This window comes from Engystomops pustulosus, chromosome 9 (genome assembly GCF_040894005.1).
Source record: "Engystomops pustulosus chromosome 9, aEngPut4.maternal, whole genome shotgun sequence".
NCBI lineage: Eukaryota > Metazoa > Chordata > Amphibia > Anura > Leptodactylidae > Engystomops > Engystomops pustulosus.
Genome location: NC_092419.1, coordinates 46,640,072 through 46,668,054, shown reverse-complemented (window position 1 = coordinate 46,668,054; position 27,983 = coordinate 46,640,072). Strand labels below are relative to the sequence as shown.

The 27,983-nt window shown below is 38.5% G+C and overlaps 1 protein-coding gene across 5 annotated transcripts in view; it reads right to left on the bottom strand.

Moving 5' to 3' along the window:
* COL4A6 (collagen type IV alpha 6 chain) overlaps nucleotides 1–27,983 on the bottom strand; it is a 188,711-nt gene that overhangs the window by 82,776 nt on the left and 77,952 nt on the right. The window lies entirely within an intron of this gene.

The window sequence follows — 27,983 nt, the reverse complement described above, 5'->3', positions numbered from 1 at the left end:
CTATAATGTATATAGAAATGGATGACCCCTGGGTTTAGCCCATCTGCTAATCTTCCAATGTAGTTCATAAAACTTTTTTTTTTCTACAGCTGCAGGAAGAGCGTCTAGTGTCAAGTTGTAGTAAACTAAAGAAGAATAAAGTATATACTGCTGTCATACGCATAGTTTAAACAGGTGGCTTATGCACTGTGTATGACAATGTTATGTGATGAGTATACAGTCACCTAATAGGTGATAACATATGCAATGCTAGATATTATCAGATTTAGGAGCCCTGTCAGTGGTACTACTTAGTGACTGGCAGCTCTACCTGTATGCAAAAGGCAAAGAAAGAGTTCATTCATTGAATGAACCAGGATTGTAATGAATTAGTTGTGAGCTTTATTGAATCTTTTAGATTATAGGTTAATCTGCTCTGCTGATTCCATGCAACATCATCATTCCAGCAGATTGTAAGGTGTTTGATATTGGAATATTTAGGTGGATGACAACAAATTTTTTTTTGGATTTTCTTTCTGGAACATTTCTGGAAAAATCAGATGCTTTTTAAAAATTAATGGGTTAGTGTCATGGGTAGAGTCATGCCCCATATTCTTTTATAAACTAGGGATTTTTTGTTATTTTTGCATTGGAAAAACCAACAGCAGATCTTATTCAGGCATCCAACCAATGTGTATATGTTATCAAATTGACAATTTAATTTGCTTTAGAAATGTTCTTTACTATTCAATAACTCAGTCAAAATGATTTGCACAAAAAAATGTACAAGAGACAAATCTGTTAAAATGTTTTTTGCAAGAACAATCTGAGAAAAAGATTAATATCACTGGTCTACAACACACGCAAAAGGGTACAATAAACTTTCGGTGAAGGGCTACACATATAAAAGGGAACCTTGTAAAAAGTGATACATAAAGCTTTCATCACTACCCTACATTTTATGGGGGTAGTTAAAAAATATAGTTTTGTAGTTGAGGTTGGTGATATGTTTGATATGTGGAGTACGGTATGTGCCGGATTCTAGAGATATAATGCTACATGATAAATTCCATGCTGAGTATTTTTCAACACTATGTATATATGGCTTAGGAAACCATCATTGACCTTAATGTATTATATCGGTGTGATTTTTATGATGCCAAAAAGAGTACAGCAACTTATGGTACAGAAGTTTATATTACTGAAATGATCAAATTGAAATGGTCTAACATAGCACGAATGGAAGCTCCTTTGTCCTGTCACAACTTGTTGGCTTTTTGCCTTTAGGTATGTACGTTTTCTAACTAGACCCAGGATGATGTATTGCATACATTCTTTAATTTTCTTTTGCTTAAGGGAAATAATATAAAGTTCATTATATAGATATACTGTAGATAATGTTTCATTATCCGGACCAGAGCAACACAATACCTATATTAATCAGTAACACAAAGCAACAGCAGGTCAGTGACACCTTAAAGGTGCAATCCACAATGGCAGATATCTTTCTTTTCGGGGGTGGGACCTTCGTATTAATCGGATGATCATGTACGCTCTACAAAAGTCAAATCCAAGGAGCAGTGTTACGCTGCCACTTGATCTATAAATTGTCAGCAAACTGCTTACACAGGTATTTAAGTAGTGCCTGCACTACATATGTGTTGCACGCGACCCTTTTGTGGTGCGGCTCCACTAGGCATCTTGCAATACAAATTTCTGCACTGAAGGGGGCGTTCCGGTGCTCAGTCGAGCCCAGTGCCAGATTTAACATGCAAAGTCCAACAGAAATGTGTAGTAAGCCGCATGTTAAAGGTGTACCAAAAAAATGGGTGTACTCTGCGGAGGAAGTGCAGGGGGCGCCAGATTCATGAAGAACGGGCACCATAAATCCTGAATCTACGGCCCTCTGCAAAACACACAGGGGCAGATTTATCAAGCAGTCTGAAAGTCAGAATATTTCCAGTTGCCCATGGCAACCAATCACAGCTCAGCTTTCATTTCACCAGTGCTCATGAATATTTTAAAGGGGAGCTGTGATTGGTTGCCATGGGCAATTGGAAATATTCTGACTTTCAGACTGCTTGATAAATCTGCCCCACATTCTGCATATAGTGCATTTTGCCCCAATAAATGTAAATGTGCCCCAATAAATGTTTTTTTTAAAAATAGGCTGAAAAGATGAAAATGAAAAAATAGGAGAGGTTCCTTATGCTGTCTGACCAAATCTATCGCTTGAACTGCGACGTCTTAAACTACTGCAGGCATCGCACTGCACATCATTTATTGTAATCAATTCATAATTCATATTCAATTTATAATATTACCCTACAATTGTAACTTATACTTATGATTAAAAATTTTTTATCTTGTTGAAAACTGATTTGGGGCGCAAACAGGGTGTATTTTAGCAACAAACACACAAAAACCTTATGTTTATTTCACTCGGCAGTGATCAACCAAGGATTCTGTCAATATAATTTACAACTATAAAACTTGGAATATACTATTGAGTGCTATCCATTTCCTATAGTTTCAAAATTTTTATTGGATACCCTTCTATGAAAGAGTCTACCACAGTCTACTCCATTAGTCCATTACTCCACTCAGTCACATGACCCCCAGGCAGCAGGATTCAGAGCTTCCTGTGATGACCCATGTCGTGCTAGCTTCTGACTGATAGAGGGAACTGCACAATCAGTACTGTCTGAATGCAGATATGGAAGTAGTTATGAAGGAGGCGGACAATAATGACTGCAGAGCCCCCTCAATCCGGCGGAAGTGGCAGAACATAGAATATCAGAGGAAAACCAAAGTCCTGCAGCCCAAGGGTCACGTGAGCCATAGGCTCTGCGTGGCGATTGCCAAACTTTAACAGAATAATATGACACTATTAGAGTCTTACAGTTACAGTTTAGTCATCAGATCTCTAAAATAAGCACAAATGAGTCAACTAGGTTCTTAAACAGATACTGATGCAACAAACTCATTCATTATTTGGCTGCTGGATGTTGCACATCTTATTCATGCAGACAGATTGGCAAGTGCCATTAAATGCTGTTTAAATTTTACTCCTTATTACATTATACTAGGTAGGCCATAAATACATAGTTTAGATAAGGGAAAAAAAAAAAAAAAACAGGCTGGAACCGCGCTGCTCGATGTTCAATTTTTATTTCAGGATTATAGTGGACAACGCGTTTCGGAGGCGGAATGTCTCCTTCATCAGGTCCGAACACAAAAATATCTATAACAAAGACACAATAAGTATACCAGAAAATCTATGACCAAGATAAATAGGTACGCATATTCTACTGGATGCTGGACCCAGATACAATTACAAAAGATCATAATTATGTATATATTATATTATAAAAACAGAAAGCATGTAATAAAAGTTTGTAAAATATTTATAAGATATGAGAGCTTGTAGGGATATGCCTCTCAATTAGCATATGTGGAGGTGCATGCATTGAGTTGCAAGTGCGTAAAACAATTTCATAAATAAATAAAATAAGATTGATAAAACAATTTCATAGGTATCTCAGTACTTAATAATAATAATAAAAGGGAGGAAACAAGAAAGAGAATGTCGGTTCTTACAGTATATCAATACATAAATAAATACATAAATAAATAGATAAATGAGTATTTATTTAAAAAATCACTGATAGTTGAATGTATAATAGAAATGAATGAATCCCTACCCTATTGTCCTCCCTTGAGTGATTGGTCCCAGGTGTAGCAAAAACGGTTACCCAATGTGGTATCTACACGTTAAATGAGAGGAATGAGGGCAAGGGTAATAACATCTTACTGCAAGAGAGGAGTGTCGTAAGTAAGTGTGGGTATCTTACCAAAGTCGGGAACTGGCCAGACGGCAAATAGTGGAGGATCTGTGGAAAAATATGTTGTTATGGGGTGGGATATGGGAACTGGTTTAGCGGTGGGTGTGAAGAACATAAATGTGTACTCACAGGAGATGCAATGCGGGCCGGCGAGGGTGCTGTGTTGCGCGCCCCTGCCGGCTCCGCTGCTGGTTTAAATGGACATGGAGAGTGGGTAGTGCGCATGCGCGAGCGGAGACGCGCATGCGCAGTGGTGCGTACTTTATGTATTTTTGCTTGGTGAATGGCGCATGCGCGTACCGATATACGCGCGTGCGCAGTGAGGGCATGGTCGGAGTGTTAGAGAAAGGAGCTTCGGGGACAGCGCTGGATAGTAGGAAAGGTTAGTAGAATGAGAGGAGTAGTGGTTATAGGGAGTAGAAGTCTAGGAGGCAAGTAGAATAAGTGAGATGGTGAGACCTATATCAGCTAGTCTGGGGAATATTGGGCAAGTATATGGTAAACTATGGTACTGAAGATCTAGTGTTATAAAGTGTAGAAGTATAGACCTGTAGGAACTGGGAGATTGTAAGACAAATGAGGGAGGGAATGGGGTATGAATTGGATGGTGAAATCACGTATTATGAATTGAAATTGGATGGTGGATAAATTAAACGCGTTCCAGAGTTTCATTTAGACCATAGGGACACATAGTATTGAGCTTAAAAATCCAATAGTTCTCTCGTTTAATGAGCTGCGTTAGACGGTCTGGGTGATCTTTGGGGATTTGTTCTATGGGCAAAAGAGAAAGTTGGTTAATGTCATTATTGTGGTGTTGATGGCAGTGTCGTGAGACACTGTGGAGTTGGAAGCCACTTTTAATTTTGCTTCTGTGAGTATTGATTCTTTCTCTAAGCGACTGTGTTGTTCTGCCGACATACTGGAGGTGGCAGGGACATTGGAACAGATATATAACATAATCAGATGCGCAGTTAAGAAATTTGTCAATTTCGAAAGTCTCTCCTGTGACTGTAGAGCAAAAAGAGTGTGTGCGATGTGCAATAATATCGCACGTAAGGCACCTGGTGCTGTTGCATTTAAAGCTCCCTTTTAGATCTGGGAATAGAGATGGTTTACTTTTCCCGAGGAGGTCTGCCTTTTTGTGTAATCGCACCTTTGTGGGGGCTAAGATGGTTTTCAGCGTGGGGGCTCTTCTATATGTAAGTTGTGGGTTGGGTGGAATGAATTCCTTCAGATACGGATCCTTGAGGAGGATGGGCCAGTATTTTGACAGTACCGTTTTGATGGTCTTATGATCGGATGTAAACGTAGTGATGAAATTTGGTCCTCTGTCTCCAATTTGATCTGTGTTGTTTTTTCCACTGTTACTCTTAGGTAACAGGCATTCTTTTTGTGAAAGTTTTTTGGTTTTGGAGTAGGCATCTCTTATGATGTTCTGCGGGTAGCCTTTTTCTTTGAATCTTTTTCGTAAGATCTGGGATTGTTTGTGGAACATATCGTCTTCTGTGCAGTTTCTTCTAATACGCTTGAACTGGCTGTACGGGACATTCGTAAGCCAGCTTTTATAGTGCGCGCTGTCAAATTCTAAGAAACTATTGACATCCACTTGTTTGAAATATGTGGATGTAGATAGGCCATTTTGTTTCAACCCTTTTTTTTCTTCATATCCATAAATACATAGTGGAAGGGTTAGTTAAGAGTTAATTTCTAACAATTTCTAAGGAACAACACAGCTGTGCCATTATGTCAGATCAATTGCAAAAATGTATGCTTTGTAAAATGTGAACAATTTATCTACTTTTATAAACATGCAAACATGTCGTGACTCTATCAAATGATAAAATAAGAACAGTCTTGCCTGAAAACTAAAATATGCCCCAAGTTCAATCCTGCAATTCTTAGGAAAAGGAAAATTGATGCGTTGAGTATTCTGTACATATGCCCCGCTAAATATTTGCACTGGAGTGAAATATTTTTATGTCAAGTCTAGAGATGGAACCAGTGATCGAATCTATATATGTATAGGAATGCTATTGTATATGTGATTGTATCTATCATTTGTGTCTTGCACGCTCCAACATGATTGTATTTCATCACCTACAATGCTGGAGAATGTTCACCATCTGAAAGGATTAGTTTGCCAATATAACCCTATGACCCAAAGCTAAATTGTACATGGATGTTACTATTCAAAGCAATAACTACAATGTTTATTTTAATTGTGAGCGAAACTATTTTAGTTTACTCCTATTCCACATATAGTGGCCTTTTTCCGCTCCATTAATTTGACTTTGCTGATTGGCTTGTACTGTAGATTTACTGAGGATATTAACCCTAAAACCTGAAATTCCACAATGCCATAGGCAATAGAGGCAGTCCCTGGGTTACGTACAAGAAAGGGTCTGTAGGTTTGTTCTTAAGTTGAATTTGTATGTAAGTCGGAACTGTATATTTTATAATTATAGCCCCAGCAAGATTTTTTTCGGTCAATTGGACAGTTGGATTTTAAAAATGTTGGATTATCATAAGAACCAGGAATGACAATAAAGATTACAGACGCCTTTAAAGGAAACCTACCAGGTGGCAGGTTTCAGATGGAAATACCGAGCACCAGCTCAGGGTGAGCTGGTGCCGGAGCTTATTGTTGTTAGTGTTTTAAACCGCAGTATTGCGGTTTAAAACACTTTTTAAACTTTATAGCCGGCGCAGGGAGGTACACGCTCGTCGCTTACCGTGCGCGCATCTACATAGGAAGTGAAGGAGAGCCGCGCGCATGGTAAGCGCCGAGCGCGTACCTCCCTGCGCCGGCTATAAAGTTTAAAAAGTGTTTTAAACTGCAATACAGCGGTTTAAAACACTAACAAAAATAAGCTCCGGCAGCAGCTCACCCTGAGCTGGTGCTCGGTATTTCCATCTGAAACCTGCCACTTCAAGTGGTAGGTTTCCTTTAATAACTGTTATAGCTGTTTATTGTAGCCCAGGGTTAAAGTACAGTAAGTTACTAATATCCAGAGGTCCGTTTGTAACTAGGGGTCGTCTGTAAGTCGGGTGTTCTTAAGCAGGGGACTGCCTGTATTTAGATTTGTTTTTGGGGTTTTCAAAACCCCCTCCGCATGTACTATACTATAATTCACTGTGGATATAGCAGAATGTTGATAATCAGATTTCTATACCATCAGTCAGGGACACTTCTGCCATGAGGCGGGAATGGGGGCGCAAAATGCCAGATTGTAGTTTGGGCAATTCAGGAAAAAAATTTGAAAACTTTCTTTAATGGGGAAACACCTTTAACAGCACTGCAGTTCAGTGGTGGTGCCTACACCTTCACCCACCTTTCTGAAAGAGCAGACCTAAATTGGCAAACATCTTCTAGCCAAATAGCCAGATGTGAAGAAATATAATATAAAAACTTTCAGACCTAAACATTGAGAGTACAAAAAGAAGAATTCTGACAACGTCATCCTGAGTGATTATATACTCCTATAAAGGTGGAAACTTCCGACTTCATTTTTCTAAAGGTATCAGAAGAAAAAGAAAGGACTAAATATTTATGTTTTTATCCAAAGCCAAGGCAAAAATGTTCCCTTCCACAAACATTGAACTTTCACAGATGTTCAGAAAATTGTCCAAGAACAAGCAGATCTTCTAAGTCAAGCCAACATGTCATCAAGAGGCTCTCCTTACAATACACAGTGCTTTCTCTACAAGGGGCAAACAACATGTTCACTGGATGACTTAAGACATGACATACTGTACATAGACAGATCGACAAGTATCTTCCCTAGTTAAGACACCACTGCAGTTCTTTCAGACCAGGACCTTAATATTGCATTCATGAATCCTGCAATAAGGTCCTGGAAGGTAGATTGTTTCATGGACATTAAGGATCATATGAGTCTCCATCTCCTACCATATTATGGACTGGAATCGTAGCTGACGAGGTTATAAAGCCCAAGGGGCTTGACTATACAAGAAAGTGGTGATGAACTATTAATAGGTTGACTTGATGGACTAGCATCTCTTTGAAACCTTATATAATATGATATTGGTAAATAACCTCATATCCTAATATCAACAATTACACACACATTACAAAAAAGATAAGTAAAGTGAACATTCCCTTGAACTCAGCCCAAAAATATGGGCATGCGCATAAACAAAGAGCTGCCAACAAGTGTATTACATGGGTGTTTCCCTTTTTCAATAGCAGACCTTGCCCTTTAATGTTTAAAAGAAAACTTTACAAATTTTCGATGATATTGTCATTTGCTGTGTTATCATAATACAACCTGTATCGGCAAAACAGATACAGTTCAATTTGGTTTAAAAAAAAAAATCTAAAAACAAAATATGGTTTTAATTAAAATGAATTATGCAGCCAAGCGGTCAAAACTAATTTTTTAGGATGAGGAATTCACCATGTGTGACTTCAGATATCGTACTTCGTACACAAACAAAAACTTTTTATGTATTTTTTTTTTGTACTAGCAAATTTAGAAAGTATATTTATATTTATTGGAGCCAGATGACCAGTCTCCCTCTTTCTTCTTAGTTAGTTTACTCGGTCAGTGAAGCATGTTCTGATACTAAAAATATTCTAAAAAACATAGAGAAGCGGTTATGGTTCTTATTAAGTTTAATCACATCATCTGTTCCATTTATCACATTCATTCTTACCACAGCAGCACAGTTATGGTATACAAATACATCACTTGGTCTTGGTCTGGCCAAGGTTACAGAGGGGAGGTTTCACATCTTGTAGGGGAAATATGTTTAAAGGAACCTCGTTACCATGTGCCTTTGTCATGTTTATGGGATGTGTATATCATCTAATATCGGCATTATAGTACGGTACCTGTCTCCCTGACAATGTCCTCTCTGAAATACTGAGAGCTTGGATTCAAACGTATTCATAGCGCAGCCCACACGCTGTATTTCCTTCCCCTGTGATGTCAATGATGGGCAGCAGATAGGAATCAGGCCCTCCCCTGGTTCCTAGCGGCCGCTTATAGGACAACTACTCTATAAGTCAATGTCCAATCCTTTAAAGCGAACCTATCATCAGGAACCCGTTTTCTGGCTCCTCCAAGTCCCCATAGAGAATAGTGTGCACATTGCCCAAGTGCCCTCATAATAAAACTTTTAGATGAAAGTTTACTCGAGATGAGCGAGCACTAAAATGCTCGAGTGCTCGTTACTTGAGTCAGACTTTTCCCGATGCTCAACGGTGTTCTTCACAATAGTATGTGAAGAACAATATGTGTGAAGAACACATTACAGATGTTTCCATACATCTGCAATGTGTTCTTCACACTTATTGTTCTTCATGTATTATTGTGAAGAACACCGTTCGGCACGCGTGCCTTCAGATAAGTTAGCAGATGTACGGAACATCTGCAATGTGTTCTTCACTTAAATGATACTGTGTTCACTGTGTTCACTGTTTTCATTGTATTCTTCACTGTTCTTCACTGTGTTTCCTTAAAGGGGTATTCCGGGAATATGAACGTCTGACACAAAAACCCATGATGATATAAATAAATAAATACAACAATACTCAATGTCATTAGTCACAAAACGGAGCTAAAATAATATGATTTTATGATTTACTAAATTTATGGCCTCTCTAAAGTAGGTGGAGTTATCACTAAAATGGCCGCCACTGGAAACTACAAGTTTCATGATCCTTTAGTTCTCAGTAACTCCTCCTACCACTTATGCTCTGCTCCCAGTGATGATCTAACAGGTTTTCTTGCTCTGTTACCATAGTAATGATGTGTAACTGCCATCACCACAACACTGGTCATACAGGATGCACTGCAACCAACCGACTACAGCCAAACTTAGTGGTGATCACATGACCCTGCCCAGGCAGGTGCAGGACATGTGATGTGGACATGTGACCAGCGGCCATCTTCTTTTCTGCGACGGACCGCGCGGAGGAAATGAACGGACTGATTAAAGTGCCAGTAGCATTTTAATTCTTCATTACAGTCTATGTCATCAGCATTTTCAGCTAAGTGGAGCAAAATTTTAAATAACAACTAATTACACATTAGCTTATATTTTGAGTGCCCACTTGTATATGAATTATGCTGATTCCTGGAATACCCCTTTAAGTAAATGCTCAATCTCGAGCAGGCGAGATACTCGTCCGAGCAACGAGCCGTTTAGAGTACGCTAATACTCGAACGAGCATCAAGCTCGGACGAGTTTACTCGCTCATATCTAAAGTTTACCTTTCTCTCTGCAGAGCAGTGTCCCATTGGAGTGGCCAGTGACCCACCCTCGGGAGATCCTTTAGTTCTCAGTAACTCCTCCTCCCCCTTACACTCTGCTACCAGTGATGATGTAACAGATTGTCCTGCTCTGTGTCCATAGTAATGATGTGTAACTGCCATCACCGCACTTTATCTGAGATGACGTCTCACCACAACACTGGCCATACTGGATGCACTTCAACCAACCAACTGTGATGATCACATGACCTCCCCAGGCAGGTGCAGGACATGTGATGTGGACATGTGACCAGCGGCCATCTTCTGTCCTGTGTCTGCTCTGCGCAGAGAAAATCACAGGTCTCATTAAAGGGCCAGTAGCATTTTAATTCCTCATTAAAGTCTATATCCACAGAATTTTTCTGCTAAGGGGAGCAAAATTTTAAATAACAACTAATTACATATTAGCTTATATTTTAAGGATCCATTTGTATATGAATTATGCTTATTCCTGGAATACCCCTTGAAACTTGTTCCATGCCACTATCTCTAATGATGCTGTTAGAAATGTCCCATGTCATGGAATCTAAAGTAAGGCTGCATTCACACGGCATACATAGGCGCCAAGCAGAGGAAGAGGGGGAAAGCGCCGCTCACCCCCGCCCCTCTCCATAGCTTAACATAGAGCCCGGCGCCATATTCCGTCAAAAGTCCTATCTTTCTATGAGCTACGGAAAGGTACGGTGCCGCACATGTGTGGCACCTCACCGTTCCCGTACGGCGCCGTGGGATATGGCGATCTATGCGGGCCGCATATATGTCGGCCTTATATACGCCTCCATACGTTTGTGTGAATGTAGCCTAAAATATAGGAATTACGTGCTGCGTCTCTATTACAGATTTTCTATGATTGTCGTGGAATTTTTGACTGGAGTCACAAGAAGTAACATTATAATGCAACATGTAAACACCATCCCAGGTAAACACATGCTGGACATTAGGAATAACCTTGCAGCAGGTTGCTCCATGTTTACACTCCAGTGCTAAGTTTCTTGGCTGGCAGGGGGATGGCTCTATTGACTTGTGAATGAACACATATTGGAAGGGGAAAGAAACTGACACCATCTGGCTGGGATACAAGTGACAAGAGGAAGTTGCTAAACTCGAGCTCCAGGAACCTGCTTATGACTGAATGGCCTTATCAGATGCCTAAAGCTTCACGTCTTTCCATTAATACAGTAAAATTATACTAAAAGGTATTTTTTTTTACAATGTTGTGTCCTCAAATCAATTTTACTTTCAATGTGGCTTTGAACCAACAGATACTAATATCCTGGCTTAGCTATCTTATTCGGTCACGTGCTGTTTCGTCTGTTGTGATAAGATTACGTGTCACTAATTGTAATACGTTTTAATAATATCCTCCACAGACGTGGTGGGAGACATAAGAACCAAGCAGGAACAGTAATATTGCTTAGTTCCGCAAAAAATATGTCTTATTATTAACAAAGACAACTTGTAGATAAAGGACACAAATAAAATGTAAGATGTGGAAGCACAGGGTCTGATTTTTAGCCTGTGTTACCATCACATTCAGTGTAAAACATGACGGCAATAGCAGTATACATGACACTGGTCTGCAGGACGGTCCTGCTCGCTACCAGTTTATTAGAGCTGTGGTGCCACCGAGCTATTTATGAATGAGCCCTGCATACTGCACAAGCAACTGCTCAGCCATATTAGATTTCAGTCTTGGAATGGTGAAATCACAGTAAGTGCAGGACAATACACGCTTCAAGAATATTGTAAATTGGAGCAGTATATATGGATAATATAGCACTCGTCTAAAGAGAACATACTTGAAAACATTTGTTTGATATGAAATGTATACAATAAAAACATAATTTATAGCTGCTAGCTGCTTCCTTGCCTGTTACTACTTGCACAGCAGTGAACTTTTATGCAGACGCATAGACCATAAGTTATTACATAGTGTATTTTTTTTTCAATTAAATGTCTGCAAAATGTGATTTAAGAAAATCTCTACGAGACCGCACAGTGCAGCATTCATAATGTTTCACTTAACATAGACAAAATATCGCAGATGTTGCTTTCCAGACTTTGGGGAGCAATTCATTTGCATGTATCTCCATTATCTTGATGGATAAGAAAGATTATTATGACTCAGAGCTGCGCTTCTCACTTATTAAATCATCTATATATCCACCCAAGTAACAGCAGATATTCTAGGAGATGTCATATTTTACATATTTCATTCAATACCACATTGAATAAACAATGGAAGTCATCTATTAGAATATAAGAAAGAATACATGATAACAAGGAGATACAGAATGTGGTACTATTATTATAAATGATAGGTAAAGGTAGCTGAGTCCTGGTACTAATCCCCCAAATGCCTCCTCCTACCCATGACTGCCCTAAATGACCGCCCCTTAATTGTGTGATATTTTCTATACTAAATATAATGAAGGGGGACAAAAGTGTAGTCGGCCAACCTAATCAAAACCAGGAAAGTGCGTTTTGACAAAATCACAAACCAAAATATAAATCAAATTCACAACAAGAATGATTGCGGTACCAAAATCAGAATGAATGGGAAAGTCAAGATAGAAACAAGTTCAGGTATAATCCACCACCACAAATGTTTACCAATAACTGGCATGGAATCTCAGGTTGAAGGAAGCGTTATACCTGGCTAATGAGGTGAATGAGACAACTATTCAAGGTTTTAACCTTTGCTTACTTCTCAGCCCCGTACTGTCAACAGAAGGCGCTGTAAGCTTCATTGTTCTGGGCTGTAGTTAACTATTTGCCACTCCCACATTAAAAAAGAAAACGCTGGAGGCATTTAAAATAAAAATCTAAAAAATAGACACAGTAAGAAGAGAAACTTTTGCTGAATAAAAGTCAACAAACTATGTATTAACAACCCCTCTGACTTTGCTATCCCTCCACCCACAGATTTTGCAATGTACACAAAGTTTAATAATTGTCATCACCCTGCCATTGAAAATGATTGGTGCTACTACAAACAATGCAATTTCAATGGAAATAAATTCCATTCCCAGAATTTCTAAGAAATATTTACTCTTCATACATCAACTGTGTGTTTAACATTAAAATTGAAAGGAGACATGTCATGATAATAAAAGTAACACCCCAAAAAAGCATTTTCCAGGAGGTTTATCTTAGCCTGGGTTCATGTCTTGTTTTTGGTAAACGCTTAGTGTACCCATTGATATATACTGGCAGATGGATCCATAGTTTTTGCCTCAGTCTGACCAATATACAACTTATACTGTACTATTACGAAGAAAGACTCCATGCGGCTGACCGACGTATACATACAGCGTATATGTATGGGCCTATGGGAGCCTATGGGAGCGAATGCAACGTTTTACATTCCTCCTCCAGGCTCACTGAACAGATACGTTGGTCAGCAGAAGGAGGACACTGGTGATGTCACTGTCCATATCAGGACAGGGACATCACTGGGGTAACACTCCATACATCAGCTGTAATCTTCAGCTGCTGCCATTGTACACTCTCCCCCCTGCATTCAAGGGGTGAGGGTGGGGGGGGGAAGCCTCACAAGATGTATCCCACTGTATAAGCATACAGTGCGATACGTCTATGCCATACGTTGTAAGGACACGTTGGGAATCCGGCCGACGTGTCGTTACAACCCATGGCAAAAACGAATTGTGAATTCTTAATGTGGTAGTGGGCATAAAACTTAAAGTTGGGAATGTATAACTATACCTGGCCGCTACTAAAGGGTTATGTGTGTGTACTCAAAGTGAAACTGCTCAAATTGTTATCTCTGGTGGGAAATAATAACAGTTGGAATCCAAAAATCACTCTAATAACTAATTCAAAGGACCCAGTTTTGAAAACAACCAGCCATTGGTATGTGATAAGGATGACCTGACTCACATTTTTCAATTCCTTTGAATGTCAGAACAACTTTGCATGCCCTGATAATCTTTTTTTGGCCCACGGAAACCATGTAAGGAGCTAGTGCTTACAAACCTGACACAAAATTTCTGGCATACCCTAAGCCTTGGCTCGAACAATGGCTGATGGTGCTTAGAGGTAACAGGCAAAAATGTACATGGATATAGAACAATTACATTTTTTCCTTTTGCTGATGGACATTAAGTTGGGCACAATTTGTACCTTGTATGTAAAACATATATAGTAATGTTACATTACTGGAATTAGTCGTCTATAGCCAAAATAGAAAGAAAAATGAAACATAGCACTAATCTATAGAATGCTGTAAGGGATTATAAGATGCTCTCTATAAAGCTTGACTCAGTCAGCAGACAAGGCATGTGACTCAATGTTAGCAGATAGACCCTTAGTTGTAGCCATGTGAACACAGCAAAGACAAATGACAGCTTGTCAAACGAATGTATGAGCCCAGTCTTGTACACTCCCTTTCTTTCCAAGAAGCTTTTTACTAACATCTATTAACACGTAACTTCTAAAATAATGGAAAATCCATCATAAAGGGTTTATGGCCACCACAAGTCATGATCTTCCCTTCAGAATATATAAATGTTTGTGTGTTCACTTCAAAGCCGTGAAGTCATATTTTCTACAAGAGATTCCATTTGTTCATGTTCATGATGGTTGGTTGATGCAAAACTTTTTCTGTTCCTCTCAGATACTGGTGCTCTAGGTAATTGTATAATGATTTATTGACTGATCCTATTGAAGCTTATAACAGCTGCCACCATTGCAGCTTCCATTGAACATGCTGTGACAATGGCCCCCTGTAGACTTTTCATCTTTTCCTTTCTAGACAAAATATGAGCAGAGAGAATTGTCATGGATGTGGCTTAACGTGGTAGACTCTTAAATGGTTAATTGAATTGGCAGGAACACCTGTGAAGACAGGCACATCTATTCTGCAAGCCAAATTTTACAGGACCTTCCCCATTATATAAGACCAAACCATTTGACTACAGAGCCCAGCTAAATGCACCCAAATTAATATACCCTGTTTAAATATGCCCTTTTGGTATTTGTCAGTCCTATCAATACACAAGACCTTTGCAATAGGAGCTTTTTGGGTAAGTGGGATCAAATGTAGATGAAAATTTATGTGAATAGAGCCTAAGCCTATGCATGTGAACATGATAAAATATATGTAAGTCAGAAACCTGATTATGTGGATAGATAAAGCATGGTAAAGTCTTACAAGCTATCAAGATGATGATTTTAATGAAATCCCCATATATTCCCAATACAGTATAATATCTGAATTCTTATGGCCAATCCAAAGAAAAATCCATTTGGATTAATATAAATATATTTAAGTAATGTGCAATGCTGATTATTTAAATCTCACACTGTAGCTCCCATGAGTGATCACAGTCAGATTTGTTGAAGTTGTACAGATGTTTGAAACAACCAGCATAAACATATTCTCAAAAATAAGGAATGAAAATTCCCCAGGGTTTAATGGAAATCTACTATCATATCTGGACAAAATAAACAAGCATCAAGAGATAAGTAAGTGATACTGGTTTATTACATCCTAATCTGATGATACACTTTACACTGATGCACACTTTACTCATAGATCCAGGTACTGTGACTGTGGTAATCTTCTTATATTGCCTCCTTCATTCTAAAATCAACTATTAAAAGTTATGCTAATCAGCAGAAGGACTCTGGGGGGTGTCACCAGGGCCATTCTGTGCTGCTACTTCACAGGCTGTTACACTGTGTAGGAGCACTTCCCCCCTCCCATCGTGTGGTGAAACTTCCTCTGCTGCCATGAGGGGGAAGATTGAGACTTTGCTCCTGCAAAGTGTAACAGCGTCTATAGCTGCAACACTGAGGGACTCTGGTAACACCCTTAAAGCCCTTCTGGCACGTTAGCATATTTTTAGACCCTGATTTTAGTAGGAAGGAGGCAATGGATAACAAATATAAGTAGATTAGCGGTGCCTGGATCTATGAGTTGGTGTCCCTGGCTTATCATACTTGATTTTGATGGTAGATTTCCTTTAATAAGTTCTCCCCAAAAACAGTTTCATCTGAATCTTCAGGTATAATTTCCCTAAATGTAGCAGCTGCTTATTCCCAGGGTATTTCTTATGTACTCATATTTTAGTTTTGTTTCCTTAGATCATTTAGTCACATAAACAAACGCCAACATCATGTCTGGCAATAAACTCTGGGAACAAAAGAAGAAATGAATGCATTAGGATTGAGCTTGTGGAAATGAAACTTGTCATACAAGTGTTTCCAATTTACTAACACTCAATGACATCTTAAAACAAAGAACAATTAAAGAAAAAAGTGGGACTTTGGCCGATATCCAAACCTTTGCTTTCTTTGGAGATTGTAAGGATGAGCCATCTAGCTGTAGAGCCCCACAACCTCTCTGAAATTCATCTGTTCACCCTTGGGGTATGTGGTGACCTCTAGGTCTTGGAAGGGTTTTATAGCTCCCCCTGCACATTGGCAATTTCAAACCAAACTAGTGTTCTTTACATCACCCTTTATCTTTTGACAAAATGTAGCGTTTGACAGCTCCTGGGGCAAATGTGTGCTACAACATGCAAATAACCCAATATTTATGTATAAAATTGTTCCATGACTACAAGTGCCCAGTCACACTGCTTCATTTCAAGAAAATCTACTGTCAAAATCCATCATGATAAACTAGGGGCACTTACTCGTAGATCTAGGCACCGTGACTGTGGTGATCTAATTATATTTGTTATCCATTGCCTCCTTCCATATAAACAAACCTTTAAAATTATGCTTATGACCCTGAGGGGCTCTGGTGGACGGTTCTAGAGCCCATCAGTGATGTCTTTTGACTGGTTGTTTCAATGAGCAGAGCATGTCTCCCCACCCCCATTACTTCCTGCTGTTCTGCTCATTGTAACAGCCTGTGACGCTGCAGCACCGAGAGGCTCTGGATACACCCTTCAGAGTCCCTTGAGATAATTAGCATAAGTTTAAAAGTTGATTTTAGAAGGAAGGAGGCAATGGATAACTAATAGAAGAAGATTACCACAGTCACTGTTCCTGGATCTATGACTAATTTCCCTGGTTTATCCATATTTGATTTTGATGGTAGATTTCCTTTAAATAAATCAAAATCATACATGAGAAACCAAAGTACTTACTAATAAATCCAGGCTCTGTAAAAACTACTCATATTTGTGCTTGCATCTATAAGTGTACCTGGTTTATTATGCTTGATTTTGATGGTCGATTTTCTTTAAGTAGTTTTCCAAAATTTCAAGTTACCTCTATCAGTACCAGGTACATTTTCATACCTTCAAATCTTCCTCAAACAACAATCCCACAATAGTGATAAGAATTGCATGCTACAAACATATTACATTTTTTTCATCACACTGGGGTCCTTTGGGCCACCAGATTAAAAGAAGATTCTGTATTCCAAATAAAGTTGTCATCTGCTGGACCTCTACTCATAGTCAAGCATATGCAAACCTTCCTACAACATATAGTTGGAATCCAAGAATACTGTAAGAATTAAACCATTGCTAGAGCTTTATTCCTCCACATTTAATGCCAACACATCTATTTCTATGTACAAAAGCCCCAATAGTGCCTTAAGAAGGAAATTTTTCTCCAATCCTTTTTGGGGACCGACATTGAAGTAAAATAGGGTAAATTGATGGAAATTAGTGAAAACATCACTCTAATCAAAAATTTTACAGACTAGTAATATAAGAAGCTTTATGGTAAAAAAATTACTATTAAAAAATTCAAATAAAAAATATTTGATTCGAAAAAAAAAGCTTTATGATTTTACTGATGTTGATTACATTTAATCAAATAACAAATAGTAATCATGCACAGATGAGATAAAGATAATGCAAAGCACATAACTGAAGGACACCCAGCGTTGGGGCCAGACTTCCTCTTTTTACAACGTTTCAAGGTCACTTAACTTGCAGGTCCTTCCCACATCGTGTAAGACTCTTTTCCCTCTAGAAAGAATTAGCATAAGAGAACATTGTGCTACAATGTAGACATGCCTACACACAAATGCACTGCTGCACTCATTACCACCGCCAGAGCTGTGTGCTAGCCATCAAAGGATTCCACAGGCCTGGTAAGGCATGACCCTTTCTTCCTAGGTTAAATCAAGCTGTCTCTCTGTGGAACCCTCCACATTTTCACACTGTCTCCACAACCAATGCCTAACTACTGTAACTAATCTGCCGCGTCCCACTGTGCCCGGCCAAGCTTTTATGACTTCTCCAAACACCCTTGTGCTCTTTTAGCTCATTCACACCAACAGAAAAGCTTTGTAGTCTGGGCTACTGAGCTCACAATGGTATCCAGAATACGATACAACCAATAGGGCATCAGGTTCTATACAAACACGTTTATTTAAAAGACAATAAAATTAAATTTAGGATATTTAAAGCCTGATAGCATAAAAGTATAACTGTGTGCATCATAAAGTTTTGTTGGATCAAACATTTGGCAATCATTATGCGTTGTATCCCAATTTTCCCTATATTCTGAATGGAGAAGGCAAAGAAGGGAAAAATATGAATGCTGTAAAAAGGTTTTTGCACCATGTGAACCGATAAAATACCCATGAAAGTTGCCCAGAGAGCTTGGCGTATGCAAAGTGCAAATTGCACCATAAGGTAATGTATATTATGAATAATATAAAATATATAATACTATTTGTACATTAAAATTGGCCAAGCAGATGCATCAATGAGCTGAATCTGTTGGACGGACGTAAAAGGATTGTTTGGCATACAAGAACATTTTACTTGGGAACACTTCAAAAGCATGAAATGTTTACTTGAGAACTATAAAAATAACTTTATGTATCCAATCTTTTTATGAATGGAAAATATAAAGTACAGGCGCTCCCCTACTTAAGAACACCCGACTTACAGCCGACCCCTAGTTACAAGTGGACCTCTGGATGTTGGTAATTTACTGTACTTTAGCCCTAGGCTACAATAAACATCTATAACAGTTATCACAGGTGTCTGCAATAAAGATTTATTGTTAATCCTGGTTCTTATGACAATCCAACATTTTTAAAATACAATTGTCACAGAGACCAAAAAAATTTGGCTGGAGCTACAATTATAAAATATACAGTTCCGACTTACATACAAACTCAACTTAAGAGACTGCCTGTATGTGCTTTACAAAGTAAGTATATAGTAAGTATGTCAATAAAGAGTTAAAGACTCCAGTCCTGCTCCTCTCCAGACCTCTTGAGACATGGCTGCAGAAATGTAGCACCTTTCTTCAAAGTGAACGCTTTGACAGCAAACAAATTAATTTGTCGAGTAAATATCCAGGGGTAACCGCATAGGTTCTCATGCACAGAGGGATCGGTGTAGTACTGATTCATAATATGTTGCCTATAGGATTCATTTGACTCTCACTATATAGTCGCAAGTCCCTGGATGGTAAGTGATGGCTCTAGAAGCCTTCGGTTTGAACATGTAACCTACAGTTATGGAGACGGGTTACTAGGAATTTTTAATCCACATTCTTGACCATGGACCCTGATGGCACACTACCCTTCATGGACGGTTGACCACTACAGCCATCAGTCACGGGAGTGTTTAGTGCAGAGGACCCAGGGCAATGCATTTAAATGATCCACCTTTAAGTAGACTATCCATGTCTTCTATATAGAACTTTATGCAGGCAGATGTATTTGACTTTCTTCTCATTTTTATTCTGCATTACTCATAACTGGTAACAAGTCACCACATTTACTCATGAAAGTGGAAAACTCCATACAAATAATATGACTAGGTGTTGTACAAAGACCTATCCTCGGGGAAGAAAAGCATTGTTATTTACCTGAGTTGAGTCAGTCTCTGCTTCTCTGATGAAAAAAATTTAGTTTACACAGTTAGTACTTAGTATATGATCTAATATCCACCCAAGCAGCAACATACAGATATGCCCCATCTTATAACCTCTATTAGGAGATAAACTCTCTGACTGTAATCTGTATGTTGAGTCTGAAACATCAATTTAGTTTCCATAAGAAATAATTAGTTATTTTATAATAAACATAGTATATGAAGATGCATGCACATGAGCAGATAACACACTACAGGCAGGTCTTGAATTTGTATGTAAGTCAGAACTGCATATTTTATAATTGTAACCCCAGACAAATATTTTTGGTCTCTGTGACAATTGGATTTTAAATATGTTGGATTCTCATAAGAAACAGGATTAACAATAAAGCTTAATTGCAGATACCTTTAATAACTGTTATAGCTGTTTATTAGTAAATTACCAACATCCAGAGGTCCGTTTGTAACTAGGGGTCATCTGTAAGTTGGGTGTTCTTAAGTAGGGGACCGCCTGTACTGTCTAGTATTATACAAAAGAAACTAAGTTTATATCAGCGTTACCCCCTAGTTCTATGTTTAGATGTGTATCTGGCTGCAATTGGTTCAGGACTGGAGGCTAGATCAAGTCAGGTGCTAACCTTAAAGGTACCTTAGTAGAATGGTGGTTCGAGGGTCAGACAGGGGGTCAATTTTACATCCTATAAAGCCCTAAAGATCTCATACATGGGAGGTGTCTCTTAATAATTTTGCCACATATTTAACACTCCTTGCACCCAATGATTTTAAAAAGTGACTTAAAAATGTACAACTTCAGTGCTAAAGTACAAACTTCTAATATTTGGAGCTCTTTCACACCGCAAAACTAACATAAAAGAGCAGATCACTTATTCCCTATGGGTTGGACTTCCCCACCAAAGCACCAGAGCATTCTCCAGAGGGCAAAGACTCGAAAACAGTAAGACCCAGGGGTCAAGCAAAAGATCATCCAAATTGTAGGGTTAATTGTTAGGGTATGATGAACGGTAGGCAACACTAAACTTGTATCTGGTGGGCCCTAGGAGCCCCAGTTAGACACTGCCAATGCATCTAGAGTTCATCCGTGATCACATCAGATGCCAATACATCATTCCTAGTACAGAATTATACTAAGGCATAAATAACAAAGTATGAGCACATTCATTGTTTATCTGAATTAATCATGTTTCTACATTCCCATTCCCTTTAAAAAGCCAAAATAATGTCCTAAGTAGTATGTCTACACACCTTTTATAGCCAGAATGCTAACATTCACATTTTTAGTGCATTAAAAGCTAAAGTGAAAATGGGATCACACTGAGGTCTACAGTCTAATAAGAGTGGGTGGTGGAGCGGAGGAGATGTTAGTGATGTTGTGGTTAGTGAGGCCTCTGGAAAGCATCTCATTCCAACTCAGAGCCAAGTGATAAAAAGTGTTGCTGGGAGGTAAATGTGTAAGGAGAGTGTGCGGAGGAGGTCGGAGGGGAATTGGATGAATTTCTAACTGGCACTAAAGCATAAGAATCAACACAAGCCTATTTGTTTATACAAATCACCTGACATGAATGTACAGCAAACACATGGTTTTTTGGAATTCTTTCAGGATTTTTTTCTGGACTTAAGTGCAAGGAAATACACATACTTAAGTACATATAATAAATTTACTGCAGACTCGCAAATGCTACTGGCATACTGGAATTTTGGAGTAAAGCGAGGTGTGGTTCTTGCCAGAGATTATAATTTACAATTTATTACTAGCATATTGCAGTATTGCTGTGTACACCATTGGAATGCTGTTATGTTTTATTGCTTCTGTAGACTACACCTGTCTTGAAGGCTTTCTGGATACCATCAAAAAAGAGTACACTGCTGAAGAATAAAATTTCCCAGTGAAATATACCTATGAATGTTGGTATAAAAACCGTAACATGAGTAGAAGAATTAATCTTTAAATGGAGTAATGAAAACACTGCCCCCTGAACCAATCGAAGACTGAAGGACACAGGGCATCACATGAAGTCCCAAACGCAGCTGATGACAGTCACGTTACCTGCTGCTCCTCCAAGCTAAAGGAGGGAGGTCACCAGAGTCAGGGGCGTAACTACAGTGGAAGAAGTCATAGCAGCCGCTAGGGGGCCCACAGTGTGAAGGGGCCCTGGATTCAGGGGTATTAGGTGTGTATTGGGTGCATGCTATATGTCTGTGTGGTGTATATATATAATGTATGCATTTATATTTGCTGTATGTCTGTATATGGTATTTTATGTATGTGTGTATTTGCTGTATGTGAGTGTATATATGATGTGTATATGCTATAAGGGTGTATATGGTACTGTATGTATGTATGTGTATATGCTGTATGTCTATATAAGTATATACCTAAGTATATTAATGTTTGTTTATATGAGTGTAATATATATATATATTTTTTATTTTTTATTTATTTTATTTTTTTTTAATTTTAAAGGGTAAGAGGGGCCCAATTCAGAAATGTGCTATGGGACCCAGCCTCTACTAGTTATGCCCCTGATCAGAGTACAAACAATATGGGTGACCCTACTAGGGGATTGTACTTACACTGGTGAGCTTTCTTATATATGGTCAACCCCTTTCAATTTAAACTGAGCTATAATGACCAGACTATGATAAATGCCCTGTTAACAGGCATGTTGGAAAATGAACCATGTGCTTGTTGTTAGACAAACACGGTATGGGACATGCAAAAATCAATTGTGTGTTGAGGAGAGCAGCAATAAACTGAGGTCTTGTGAGGATAACTAATTCCTTGTTGTTAGGTATCAGAATATTTCATCAAATATGTGAGCAAGGGGCAAGTTGTGGAAATCTTGTACTTAATCTTGTATGTCAACATTACGTAGTAAACTGTATCAGCTAAAGATAGGTTACAAACATCTGCATCAGAGGGGTACATTTGAGCATTATCAGCATTATAGTGGTGCTGAAAGCCTTGGGATTCTGGCAACAGGACAGATGACAGTACATCAAATGACAAATAATTTTACTTAAAGAGGATCAACAACTCCAACTGTTTTTGCACAACCAGCTCTGTCAATTTCTGTACCCATTATGCCGAATTAGGTCTTTACTGTTAAGTGGGAGCTCCTAGGTTGTAACTGTAGCCACCATCTTTGGTACTGCCAATTTGAAAGTAGGTAGACCCATATGTATATTAGGTGCTAAATATGTATATAATTGGATGGCACAAGTCTGTGATAAAATAGAGAGATACAAAACTTTACAATATGTGAGTTCTGAGAACTCATTACCGTTTGAATCAGTGATGATGGTAACAATAACACATCAAGCACTACGTCAGAACCACCAAGGAACCTTAATGGTCCCACCAAAAACTTAAGTCTGTGACAAGTCTTTTGCCACAGCTTGCCCTTTAAAGCAGTAGACACAATAGTGCATGATTGTGATCTCTCACCCCACTGTATTGGTGCATTTCCTTTTGTTACACATTCCTATAGATAAAAGAGCAATGCATTCACAAGTCTGGAGACACTTTAAAGATGGTTGTCTGATACAGAATAATTGCAGTGGGTATTCCAGCAGATCTCACTAGGACTGTTTAAATAGTAGTCTTTGTTCTATTTCTTTTTGTCAATGTTTCATGCTTGAAAAAAAAAAAGCTGTCAGATATTACGTGTGTTGTTGTAGCCTGATATGCCTGGGTGGCCTGCTTGTGGGATCCCACTAAGGACATTTGTGGTGTGTGTTGCATAGCATATATTGTGATTGTATTGTCTCAATATAATATATTAGCAGCACTAAAATTTACATTTTTTAACTGTGTTCCATATATGTACAGTCTATTCTAGACAATACTGTCTATTATACAAGTCCCAGGCGACCTACAAGGTTCTGTAGGTTTCTTCTTGTAAGTAAATCAGGTATATTAAGTGTAACACCAGATTTTATTTTTGCCCCTAGGATTTTTAAAATTTAGGGTTGTCATGAGAGCAAGGATTAAGAATAAATCTTCATTGCAGACACCTTACAGCTGACCATTGCAGCCTGGGGCTAAAGTTCAGTAAATTACCAGCATCTAGAGATCTTCACCCGAGGTCATGGAGGACAGAGAGGTCCGTTAGTAACTAGGAGTCAGAAACTGCCCGAATTGTTATAGGATATCTAAATGAATAGTTTACTTCTATACAGTATAATATGCTGCAAGTGTTCAGTCTTCTCTGTATGACTTCAATCAATGTACAGTCACTGCACTGTGCCACTGGTAGACGGATCTTACTATTGCACATCACTGCCATAAAGAGCAGAATACAATTCAGACATTTGCAGACCCCAGCCCCATCCATACTATCCCTATAGAAGACTTTTTATTGGCCAAAAAAATCCAGGAACTGTTCTGGTTTTAGAATCTTTACCCCCACCCCCAAATATAATTTGCAATGACGGTATTTCCAAATCAACAAAAAGGACATCAACACTGGACAAATATCAGCTGAATCCAACACAATTCATAAAAGATTTCAATATGCCCAATTTTTTTTTGCTATTTCCAGCGGTGTTGTTGGTAGCAGCTTACTCCCTTGCATGGCGATCTAAAGGATTATGAATTTAGACTAGTTAACACATTTATCACACAGAATTTTCTACTCATTCCATATGTGTTATATTGTAAAGAAACTGTCCATTAAATGTATAGCAAAGAACTGAACTTCATACAATCCAGGGAATGTTTGCAGAAAGGAAATTATTGAACCATTGTCCTTCACCCATTACACAAGACATTCATCTTTGGTGGGACAAACTCTTAGCATTCCAGAGCAGCAGTACAACACAGGCTAGCTTCAGGCTTGTACCATTCAATTTGAGATCATTGTCCAAGCAAAGGTCATGCAAGGGAACACAAAGGTGTAATCATTTAATTTTTTGGAAGGACATGTAAATTCCAACAAAATTCATGGTTTGCAGGCAAATGTTCTAATAATTCCCTCCAAGCCATTCAGAATTCTCAAGGAAGAAAAAAGTTATGGAGGGAGAAGTCGTCCACAAGAGAAACTTGCCTTACAGGCTATGTATGGCCTGTGGCTGAATGTATGGAATGTACATAGTCAGATGCTGTGCATTCTGTGGTACAGCTGTTCAGGAGGGAAGAAAGGAGAATAAAAAATGATACAGGTAGTCATTCATAAATGAGTTTGGGAATAGATACACACAGAGTTGTCATTTACTATATGCTGTGTTCCAGGGCAGAAAAATCCCTGCAGTCAATACTTCACCCAGATACACTCAAGGTGTATTCAATTGGCCTGTCACTAAAATATGTACAATTATGGTTTCTACAATTTGTGTTTTAGAGCCTTATTTCTAAACTAATGACCAATAAAAAAAAGTATCCATATATTTATAATGCATTACTCCAATAAAAATTCATGGACAAGCATAGCAGCTGTGTATTCCTTAGCAAACAGAGGAATTCCACGTGCTAAGACCATAGCCCAAGGGGCCTGGAGTCTTGGGACAGTTCCTTACCATGAGGTTACTCCATCCCCTTGGAATGGACATGTTCCTTGGAGATGGAATTATCCCATTAAGTTTCAGGTGGTACAATAAAAGCAGATGTTATCTGCATGCTTTTCACTTACCAGGTGTGTAGTTCTAACAACAAATTATATTATTCTCAGGCACTACACATAAATTAGCATTAGCAAGAATCACCAAATACCTACCTGAAAGCAAGAACTTACTGAGTGTTATGTAGGGCCACTATTAGAAAGTGTGGAGATTATAGCTATTAGGCATGCTGATCATTTAATTACCAGCCAAATGAAAGAGAATTGAGCACTAGAACTTGTCAGGCTTTCAAAATGTTAAAAGGTCAATATCAAGGGAAAGCATTTAACATCTCTAAGAGTTTTATTTATCCTTTTGATGAAAACAGTTTTTCCTTTAATGTAGAATACCAGGGTCATTGAATCATTGTGGGCCCTTTTACAGGTCTGTGATCAGACTGGGAAAAATGGTCAGTGTGTCATATGCATTTCCCACCTGTGTCCAGTATGAACAGATGTATGATGTTGTAAGTTTTAGAATTACTGCATAAATAATGCATTTGGGATATGTGGCCAAAATATGGATCTTACTTCTTGTCCAAATCACGATTGTGCAAAAGAGCCCAAAAGCAAAAAGGTAATATTTAACACTGAGTAAACTGACTCTATTGCATTCAATAGAGGATTGGTCTTTTAATGGGGAGCCAGTGAAGGCACAGTCAGAGGAATATAGGTGGGCGGTTGGATGGAGTAGAGAAGAATGCACAAGGCGACACGGGCACACACAAGCTGCAGCTGCCCCTTCCCCAGGGACTCACCACATGCTGCTGGCAGGGAGCCAGGTGCCGTTAATCAAACTTATATAAATTACTGAAATAATTCAGACATGCTGACAAAGGAATTTTTGAAATCAGTATAGCATACTCTGTTTGATCCTGTTACCAAATAAAAAAGACATTGCTGGTGCAAACTTTGGGGCTCAGTAGTAGAAAGCTGCATACTTGGAACTCTGTGAAATTATCTGTATAGGGAACCTCTGGAACAACTGGGAAAACAATTAGCCATAAAAACGGATGTCTCTCTGACAGTCTTAGAAGAGTAGAACTGAGAATGTGCATGCTTGGAGGGAGTGATCATACAAAACAAACCTATAGGTATGGGTGAATATTTCTTTCTCCAAATGTCCAGAAATAAATTTGCTATCGTTTTAATGTTTTTTGAAAGTATGCACCTAAAATAAGCCATAATAACACATGTAACTAAATTAAGAGTAAGTGTTTTAAAATCAAAGATTTATTCTTGTTTGTGACACTACAATTGATATTACTTATCCACATATTGCTCATCTATTTACATGTAATACGCTGAGCATACTGACATTTATACAGTCAATCTCCCAAACAGGATGCAGATGATACAAATGGTGGTGACTAAGGGTAAATGTGTGAAGTGTTTATGTCCCACCAGAAATTTACACTGAGGAAATCCCTTGGTGACATACATTAGCTTGCGTGGGGGTTTGTTAGACTTGGGATTTGGGGCCTCCTCTGGGAGAAGACTCACTACTCAGTGCTCATTATCACACAAAACCGTGGGTAAAGGAGTTGGATTAACAATTTAATTAAGATTTCTTCACACAGGCAGCCATTGTCACTGCCACCCACCGGAAGAAGGTATGTGATGATGTTAACAGAAATGACAAAGAAAATCCACAAGGGAGCGAAGTCTCAGGCACTGATTATTTGCTTGAAAGACATTGGTAAAAAATAATAATCTCTGTTTTGACAGCTGTTCGGGCAAAATGCTGAGCCTTTTATTATTCCCAGATTAGATAAAGTGTCTTCATCGCTCTGGAATCATTACCCATCTCAAGTATGTGGGACATTGTGCCAAAAGCAGAAAGAGAATTATAACTGTTGTTTTAATGCTCAAACTTGGGTGAGGACAATGACATTCCTCGGCCATCACATTCCATATTACAATAATATCATGTCCTTCAAAGACCAGTGACAAAAAATGACCACAAACCTAAAATCACATTCTGCACTGCTGAATAAACTCAAATACTACACAAATTTAGGGTAAAATATGTTCAAGTCTGAGCAGCATTTGTGAGATTATTATGTCTGGAGATGGAGTTTATTAATGCAAACATGAAATTAATAGGCTTAATATAATAAAGGAAGCGTATGCAGTGCTTATGCTGAAATCTGGATAGGGGTTTCAGTTATATAAAAATGAATACCTACATTCTAGGAGTCTAAAGTTCATAATCAATTTTACAACTAACCTTGCATTCTCCTGTCCAGCATATTTTAGAAAACAGTGATGATTATTTTTAGCTGACTTAAACCTGGACAGTAAAGTATTAGCTATGACTAAGACAGAAAGCACACGTTTAAATAAAGATACTTCTCTTGGGGGAAAAAAGACCCCCATGTTTCAACTCAAGATCTTAAACATTATAGACCTCTCACCTAGTTGATACATACCAGATGTACA